The 9,899-nt window shown below is 50.5% G+C and overlaps 1 long non-coding RNA gene across 1 annotated transcript; it reads right to left on the minus strand.

The window, feature by feature from the left end:
* Positions 1-293: 293 nt before the first annotated feature.
* Positions 294-6,673, minus strand: LOC109491595. Its single transcript, XR_002145072.2, has 2 exons — positions 4,927-6,673; positions 294-4,635 (listed from the first exon to the last, which is right to left on the minus strand). It is a non-coding gene; the product is annotated as an uncharacterized LOC109491595 (long non-coding RNA).
* Positions 6,674-9,899: the final 3,226 nt, after the last annotated feature.

Below are 9,899 nucleotides of genomic sequence, written 5' to 3' on the forward strand. Positions count from 1 at the left end.
TTGGCTCGGGTCATGATCCCAGGGTTGTGGGATTGAGCCCCATGTCAGGCTCTGGGCTGATCATGGAGACTGCTTGGGATTCTCTCTCTCTCTCTCTCTCTCTCTCTCTCTCTCTCTCTCTCACACACACACACACACACACACTCACACAAATTAAAAAAGAAAAAAAGGTAAGAGAGTGCTCAAAGACTGGCCAGAAGCCAAAAGACACAGGAACCAGTTTGAATGGGCTGATTAGTGAATTTGGAAGGAATGATGGAGATTGAAATCACCAATGGATGGAAACTAGTGGGTAAAAGTATTTCTCACGGTTACTTTTTAATTGTGAAGAGAAAACGGCAGTTGTACTCAGGGAGAGTTTGGTGCATACCACATAAACCGAATGACCAAAGGCAACACCTCTAACAAATGGGCAGTTGGACACTGGGAGCCTCCCCATGTGGTACTCTGAGAAAGACAGAGTCACCTTCATGGTGATCTTGCCAAAATGCATAACCTAAAACTAACAATGGAGAAAGAGCACAACAGAATTTGAGCAACACCATTCCACAAAATAACCGGCATGAACTCTTCAAAAATTTCAAGTTTACGAAACACAGAGAGGCTGAAGAATTTAGCCAGATTAAAGCAGGCTACAGAAACAGGACAACTAAATGCAGTGGGTGACCCTGGAACAGGAAAAAAAAAAACAGACATAAAGGAGATGTGATTGAGGTAATGGATGAAATTTGAATATGGACTGTGGATTAGTAACAGAATTATAGCAGTATTAAATTTTCTGTTTTTGATAACTGTATTGTGGTTTTGTAAACAATACACACTGAGTTATTTCAGGCTAAAAAGACATGGTGTCTTCAACTTACTCTCAGGTGATTCAGAAAAAAAAAAAAGTGTGTGTGTGTATGTGTCGAATGTAGAGTGTATTATATGCACACAAATGCACAGAGAGAATAAAATAAATGGGCAAAATATGAATAATATACGAATGATATATGGGAATGGCCTGCAACTCTTCTGTAAATTTGAAATTATGTTAAAATGAAATTTACATAAATCATAACAATGGCCAACAATTACATGTCGCTTACTCTGCCCTGGGCACTGTTCAAATGCTTTATGTGGATCAACTCGATACTTAGAGTCCTACAAGGCGTGCTATGCAGTTTGCCCAAGCTCCCTACCTGGTAAGACAGCAGAGCAGGGATCCTACACCAGGCCAATCCGCCTGGCTCCAGAGTCTGTGCTCTCAGCCAGTGTTAGAGAACAAGCACCCTTTACACACTCACACACACACACACACACACACGGGCTGCCTGGCACAGAATGGTTACAACCTGAGAATCAAAATAACCTTCAGGTGTGAACTCAGAAGAGAGCCTTTGAGAAAGTAGAAGGCAGTTTAGCGCCTTGGGTTTGGGGCGTGCACAAAGACCCTCCTCGGGGGTCCAGGGAGTGCCCTGGACTTTCTGTGGCCCCTCCTCAGTCCTATTTGCCTTTCTGTCCCCTTTCCCAGAGCCCCAAGCCCTGCGCCTCTTCCCCTAGCCTTCCCTGCTCCCCCAGCCCCGATGCCCACCAATGCAGAAATTAGGGGTTTCTGGCCTTGGCCTTCTGAACATTGGCTGGGGCCAGACGGAGCAGTGACCCCAAAGCCAAGGTGGAGGGAGCACGACTGAAAGCTGATGGCCACAGGGACTGGAGGCGACGGGACGAGAAGACACGGGAGGAGTAGCCTTGAGGCGTGCCCCGTGGTAAACGGGGGTTGCCAGGCCTCAGCACCACGGTCACTGCAGGAGCGGGCTTGGCTGGGGGTGGCCATCCTCCTCGGCACTTAGCCACAAGATAGAGGGAGGTCTGTCCCCTACCACCCTGAGGAGGCTGAGGCCTCACGGGCAGGGACAGAGTCACAAAGCCCAAAGGGGGCTGAGCGTCAGGAGGACGCTCAGGAGTTGGGCCTGTCCGGTCCGGCAGGGAAATGGTGGGGGGTGGGGGGGAATGAGATGCTGACGTCTGAATTCAGAAGTGGAGTGGACCCCGCCGTCCCCTCCCTGCTGAAGGGCCTGTCACAAGGCTGCCGTGGCTCACACCTGCTTATCAGGGCCGGGGTGTGGAGAGGGTGTCGGGGACGGGAGATAGGGCTGGGACAGGGCTGTCCTCACCGGCCTGCTCTGCCTCCCTCATTCACACCTCCTCAGAGGCCCCTCAGTGCACTTATCCGCCGCAGCCTCCAGCCTCCAGCCTCCGTCAGCATGCCTCCCACAAGCTGCCGCTGCCGGCTGCCTTTCTTGAAGGAGTACTCCACCCTGGACAGTTCAGACACCAAACAGGGAGGGACCCCGGAGACCATCTAGGGAGGAGATGCCGCTCACCTAAAACCCTACTGCAAGCACACATAGGAGCCAGAGTTAGGCTCTGACCCTAGACCAGAGCGCAGAAGGGTCTAAGCCTTAGCCTGGAGCCCTGTGAGGCAGGGACCCAGGGCCACGGTGAAGGGGGAGTGAGAGGGACAGTCACCCGGAGGAGCGCCATGCCTCATGTACATTGCCTCCGGCACACTGCCCTGGAGCCCGCCGCCTGGATGGACGGCAGTGGACGGCAAGGGATTAAAGGCTCCTTCTGAAGCGATGGGCAGAGAGGGGCAGAGAGACGGGGAGCACAAAGCACATGAAGCGGGAGGCCGGGGGGAGAAGTCAGGGGCCCGGTGTAGGTGGTGGTAGGAAAGGAAAACATTTGTTCTGCCTGGTGGCCTTGGGCCCCAGCTGTGCCCTGGCCTCGGAGGAGGTGGGGAAGCTCAGCAAAGTCAAAGCCACTGCCTGCCCCTTCCCCTCGCTCCGCTCATAGCCTTAGAGGTCATTTGGGTGGAAAGGCCCATGACCAGAGAGGCGGGACAGTTCAACTCATGCCTGCGGAGGAACCAGGACTGGGCGGGGAGGGAGGGAGGAAATGGAAATAATTCCAAGATCCTGGTTCGGGGGAGGGGAAAGGGCGGGATTCCACACCTGCACACAGCTGGAAGACCTAATTTTAGCTCTGCTTCCCCAGGCCCAAACACACAAAAGCCCCTGCTCATACTCTGACTGCCACCCCCTTTCTCCCATCTTTGCAGCAGGGAGGGCTGCCTCAGACCAGACACCAGGCCCTGCAGAGCCTGAAGAAGGGTGCTGTGGGGAGTGCCCCGGACACCCAACCTCCTGGAAGCAGTGCTCGGCACCCGGGGTGTTATGTTATCAGAGACACAGGCCCCTGCTCCGCTCTGCTCGCTCTGGCCGGGCCAGCACAGAACCAGGGCCTTGGCAGGAGACTAGTACCTGTACCTTCCTGCCTCCTCCGAGCCACCTTCCCCACAGCAGTCCTCACTGTCCTCATCTGGTCTAACTGGTCCCCAATGGGACCAGCCGCACCCTAGTCCCTACCTTTCCTGGGTCCCCCCACAGAGACAACGAGCACATGGGACTCAAGCAGGATTGTCTCAACTTTGCAGTTTTGCTAACTGCAAAACATCTTTCGAGCATGTGCTATTTGCAGAACCCTCTGGAGGCCCCAGAAAGGAGCCGACTGCATCATTTGTCTGCTTCTAGGAAGTTAGCAGGGCCTCACAGGGCTAAGATGAGTAAATGCATGAATGACTGACTTACAAAGCAAATTAAAAGAATTCCAACAGCCTTGTGGGGTGGAGGGCACACTATCAGATCGAGAGCCAGAAAACCTTCGTAAGTCATACGCTCCTGGAGCCTGTTTCCCCATTTGTGAAATGGGATGAAGAGTAGCTATTCGAATGGTGCCCTGAGTAAGTTCCGATGTGAAAGCACTTTGGAGACTGCAAAGCAGTGACATAATCAAAGAGCTGCTAGCAACACATTACACAGTCTCAGGATTGGGGAGAGACAGAACTGCTTCCACCTGGTCCAGAGCTTGACGCCATATTAAGGTCAGGCTCTGCCCTTCACCTTCTCAGGACAGGATGACCTTCATCAGTTACGGTCTTGGTCGGTTCCGGCTGCGATAACAGCATCCTTAAGACTGGGTGGTTTACAAACGCATTTTTCTCACAGTTCTGGAGGCTAGGAAGTCCAAGATCAAGGTGCTGGCAGATTCAGTGTCTGGTGAGAGCCCACTTTCTGCTTTGGCATTCATCTGTAGTGTTCTCACATGACAGAGGGGCAAAGGAGCCCTCTGGAGTCATTAATCCCATTCGTGAGGGCGGAGCTATTCACCCTCCAAAGGCTCCACCTCCTAATACCATTGCACTTGGGGATAAGATTTCAAGAATGAGTTTTGGGGGGGACACAAACATCGTCTATGGTCACTGATAACAAGAACTCATAGTAACTGGCTACCATTTATTGAGGGCTTGCCAAGGTACATATTAGCCTATTCAGTCCTCAAACAATCCTGCCAGTCATCCTCCACCTGTTCTCGGATCAGGAACCTGGTTTAGAAGGATAAATGAGGGCAGTTGCAGAAGGCTGCCCAGTCGGTAGGTGGGAAGGTGGGATGAGGACCCAAGTGCGCCTCGCCTCCCTACACACAGCAGGTGTCCCGAGTGCTGGCCCAGCCGTGCCGTGTGCAGCAAGAAGATTCAGTGGGCACTCTTACTGTCCTGGAGTGACAGCATTGTGCGACTTAGTGTTGCTTTCCCTTTTAAAGAATTAGAAGAGAACTGAACTTAGAAAACATCAGAACACATCATTATCATCCGAATCCTACCGGGGGAGTGTGTGAAGGTTGCCATATAAAATGTTTACCAAAGGGATCTTCCCTGGCTCTGTCTCCTTCAATGTTTTTAACAGGCCCGTTGAAGGCTTGTTTATCCAATCTGCAATCTCAAAGCTGGGAGGCAGAGCTAACGTGTCAGATGGCCAAATCAGCATCATCAGGAATGTGAACTCACTCAAGATGGGTAGAAACTACACTGAAACGAAATCTTACCAGTACGGCATGCACACAACCCCACATTTGTGTTCCAAAACTTGACTGAGTGCATGATGGGAAAGTGACGTGACAGTAGACCACATGAAAAAGACCTGAAGCAGGTGGCTGGAGCGAGTTCCATATGGACCGACGGTACAGGAAGAGAAGTGGAGTGTCCCTAACAAGGGAGCACTGAATTCAGCACTGCTACCATCGCATCCGATGCTTTGCCCAGACGTGGCTGCCACACCGTAAGGCCATGTAACATGATGGTGGTGGGTCTGAAATCCACAAATGCCTGAGCATTATGGGCTTGCTATCTCTAAAGGACCATCAGCTGAAAGCAGATGCCAGCCAGCTCTGTGTAGCCTGGGATGGCCACTGGGGCCTGTCACTGATCAGTGAGTTACAGGGACAGTTTCAGCTTAATGTTATGAAGCTCAATAATAAAGGAAATTGGGTACTTGGGGACCCAAAGCGATAGAAGAAAGTTCTCCCTTGATACTCATGAGCTCGTAGACCACCTTTCAGAGGATTCCTATCTAGGGAACGTGTTTGTTGGGGGAGAGTGACAGCAAAATGGGGCATGGTCTGGTTCCAAATCTTGGGAGAATCATCAGAATTACCACTGTTGCTTCTTTAAAAAATATAGACTCCAGGGGCGCCTGGGTGGCTCAGTCGGTTAAGCATTTGACTCTTGATTCCAGCTCAGGTCATGATCCCAGGGTTGTGGGATCCATGCTAAGTGTGGAGCCTGCTTAAGATTCTCCTTCTCTCTCTCTCTCCCCACCCCAACCCCTGTCCCATTCACAGTCTTTTAAAAGAACTTAATCTTCAGAGTAGCTTGTGAAGCAGCCATCAAGTACACCATTCTACATATTGGGAGTTTTGGGCCAAGCTCCTGGCTAAGTACAAAGGCTTGAAATGGGATAAAATACTGCAGCTAGAGGAGGTATAGGCCAAACTAAGGGTGAGTCTGGAAGAAATGCTGAGGATCACAGAAGATGTTCTTCACCTTGAACCCTATAGCCCTGAAGAGGTCTACAGGTATCTGGGAATTAGCCTGCAGGAGCTTTGAACCCAAATTCTGAGCCCGAACACTCAAGACGTGCTCATCTTCAAACTCCACCAGCGGGCAAAGCACGTGTACAGCAAGGCTGCACGGTGCTCCAGTTTAAGATTTGTGAAGAAGCACCTGACAACATGGTCCAGCTCCTGGCGGTTAATGAACTGGGGCCACGTGAGCTGCCGGGACATGTCCGAGTGCAGTTGCCCTGAGCTGGACCAGCTGGTGGACATCTGTTGGAAGTTTGGGGCTCAAGGGTCACGACTCACTGGAGCACTCTCTCTCGAAGCTCTCTCTTTGAAGCTCACTGGGAAGAATGTTCTAGATTAACAAAGACTACACATGACAACAAAATACAATAATCAAATCTTGACTGAGACATGGATATTCAAAACAAAAGTGTAAGACTTTTGGGGAAAACCTAGGCGAATGTTAAGACACTGTTCATTAGATGATACTGAATTCTTGATCATTCTTACAGATATGATAACAGTATTCTGAAAATATGGGGGAAAGTCTTTATTCTTAGGTAATACCGTGCAAAGTATTAAAGAATAAAGTGTCATGTCTACAACTTTTTTTAACCAATTACTTTTATTTTTTTAATTTTTTTTTTTTTTTTTTTTTTTTTTTGAGAGAGCAAGAGACAGAGAGCAAGCAGGGGAGGGGGCAGAGAAAGGGGGAGACACAGAATCCGAAGCAGGCTCCAGGCTCCAAGCTGTCAGCACAGAGCCTGACCCGGGGCTCGAACTCACCAACTGCGAGATCATCACCTAAGCCGAAGTTGGGACACTTAACTGACTGAGCCACCCAGGTACTCCCCCCGGGGAACTACTTTTAAATGGTTCAAGAAAAAGAGAAAGCAAATGGGACAAAATATCAAGGGAGAGAGCATTCTTTACTCTCTCCTCAACTTGTAAGGACATTTTTCAAAATAAAGTTGGGGGAAAAACTCACATTCTGATGAGTCAAACATGAGGCCTACTGAACAAGACGGCCTGTTTCATCTGGCCTGAGAGCCTGGAGCCTGACGTCTGAAGCTGACTGCACCCTTCGTGGCTTACAGAGCTAGAGGTAAGTTCTTTGTCGGACACAGTCCCAACAGACTCTTGAGTCTTGCAGTGTGGCATGAGGCCACAGTGACCCCTAGAGGCACTCTGCACTCAGGGGCCGACCAGCCCCTAGGCCATGACGGCATGTTCGGGAACACTAAAGAGAAGTCCATTCACCACATCCCCACTGCACACCCCAAATTACACAGGCTCCACACTGAGGTCCAGTTCCTGCACTTGGTCTTCTCCAGGGACCCTGTGGGTTGGTCCCTGGAGGTGAGGCTGGACTGAGAGGTGGGGCGTGGAGGCAGGCAGGAGCAGGAGTTCCAGGCCAGATGAGAGGCCCCCTTGACCACTTCCAGCAGAATGAACTGAAGGATCAAGGGGGAAGGCGGAGTGTGCCCAGGACAGGTAAGGGCACACTGGGGGAGGCTGTGCAGGAGTGAGCAGGGACAGCTTCAGGGACGGGCTGCTGATGTAAGTGACACTTACATGCTCCCAGGGATGAGACAGAGAGCACAGGTGACGGCAGCACTCGGTCATTCCGAGAGTGGGGCTGCTCCGGGCTGAGCCCAGCCCTGCAGGCGTGCTCCCTCAAGATCACACTGTCTCTCCTCTGTGTGCTTCAGAGGCCTGACGGAGGGGCAGAGGTTTGCAGTTGTTTGAAGGTCAAGGTACAAGGCAGAAATGCTAGCCCGCAGTAAGGAACTGGCACACCCGTCCTACCTCTGCCGCATACAACACTGGTCAAATATTCTCAATCCGGAGACCAAAGAGCCTGGAGTCTCAAATGAAGATGTCCCCGGGGGTGGGGACATCAGGGGGTGCTCCTCACCTACAGATGGGGTTGCTGGCAGCAGAGCCCGTGCAGATGGCTGTTCTTCCACAGCAGCCTCCCCCTTGGCCAGGGTACTCCCCTGAGCATCAGCGGACAGAAGGCGGAGGCCCAGACCCAGCCTGAGAACTCAGCAGACCCCAAGGAGGGACCAAGAGGATGGTTCCTTGCTAAGGTGGGTAATACGAGCTTATTTGGTCAGAGGGGACAGACCTGGTGCTGGGAGTGGCTTACGGATCTCCTGCAGCTGCGTCCAAATAATCAGCAGGCCTACCAGGGGAGTCCCACCTTCTCTGCCCCGAATGCCTCCTACCTCTGTGAGTTACTTCTTTGGAAAGGTGAAGCCTGGACAAAACACTTAAGCTCCCTAATAAGCTCCCTAAGCCTTAATTTCCTCGTGTGTAAAATGAGGACAGTGGGATTTACCTCGGAGAGTCGCTGAAAGATAACACGTGTCAAGCATCGATCTGATCCAGGGGAAAATTCTAAGCTCTATCTAGTATTCACATTTCAGTTTGTTTTGGAGGGACTCTTAGTGGACGTGTTCAGACAATTCAAGCTTCACTCCTGTAGACCAACACAACTTCTCCATGTTAAAATGAAGACTGGGAGACTGCATTTTTCGTTATAAGCATTTCTACTTTTCACAATGACCAGGTAGCACTTTTCATACTAAAAACCTAAGGCACCTAAATTTACTGATCTAAAAATCAAGATTCTCACCATCTAGGCGGAGGGTTAGGAGGGAGGAGAGCATGGGAAGGAAGTCCAAGGCTGAAGGAAATTCAGGCTAGAACAAGAGCACAGTGCCAGACGTGGGGGAAGAAGATGGGAGCTCACCTCCAGAGATGCATGCTAAGCGCCCGGGACTTCTCCCACAGAGCCGCCCCCTCATGCCGAGAGAAGCACCGCACTGGGAGGCCCCACCATCACCTCTCCAGTGAGGAGAGAAAGTAACAGATTTTGTGGTCACAGTGACATTTTGGCTCTTCGTCCCTGAGAAGAGAGGACTGGCATAAGCTAATGGCAAACAGTGTGATAAAACACACTGGATTCGTCAGGCTACTGTGTTCTGACCCTCCCAACTTCTTTGTTTTTTGCCCAAATAAAGGAGAACAAGGTCAATCTCTACCATCTTACCTTTAGCTCAAAGCCTTGCATTTCTGTTAGAGACAAACACACCAAACACCACGAAAACTGTTCTCGTAATACCGCACGGAACAGCACTGATAGGACACATTTAAACGCTCCTGTGCCCTATTTTAAGGTATTTTGCGGCCTATACTTATGGTAGTCCCTGAAAGGATTCCATGTAAACCCAAATCTAGAGATCTGGCTCAGAAAAACAGCCGTCGTTTCCCCTAGAGATAATTGGAATGGTCTCTGAGCCTTTGGCCCAAAGCACCCCCTGTCGTCTCCTGCCCAGGTAGACAAGCAGGCACAAGGGGAACAAATCATGAGCTGGCGACTCTGTGGGCACAGACCCTCGTTAGGTCGCTTAGTCTTTGGAACAAATTGCTCACCTGGAAAGCAAAGAACATGTCAATTTGGTACCATTTGGTCACTAAAAGAACTGCATCCCTGGAGGCAAGTAGGGGCTCTGATAGACTCCAAAAAAGCAATGCCCCCTAACTTTCAAATATCTGTGATTATTTCTTCCCAAAGAGCTAAGGAGGGTTTAAGTCAGAGGATTCAAGATTTGGTTCGATGGCAGACAAGCAATCTCTTAGCAAGCAGGCCCAGGATCACCAATCCCCATGTGTATATATATATATATATATATTTCTGAGTCAAAAGCCTCTGTGTGAGGACTATTTGAACCTACCTCACGCTGTCCTTTCTTCTCTGCCCCACATGCCTCCTACCTCTGTGAGTTACTTCTTTGGGAAGGTGAAGCCTGGACAAGACACTTAAGCTCCCTAAGCCTTAATTTCCTCGTGTGTAAAATGAGGACAGTGCGATTTACCTCGGAGAGTCGCTGAAAGATAATACATGTAAAGCACTGAGCTTAGTACACAGAACATACTAAGCGCACAGA

This window comes from Felis catus, chromosome C2 (genome assembly GCF_018350175.1).
Source record: "Felis catus isolate Fca126 chromosome C2, F.catus_Fca126_mat1.0, whole genome shotgun sequence".
NCBI classification, from domain to species: Eukaryota; Metazoa; Chordata; class Mammalia; order Carnivora; family Felidae; genus Felis; species Felis catus.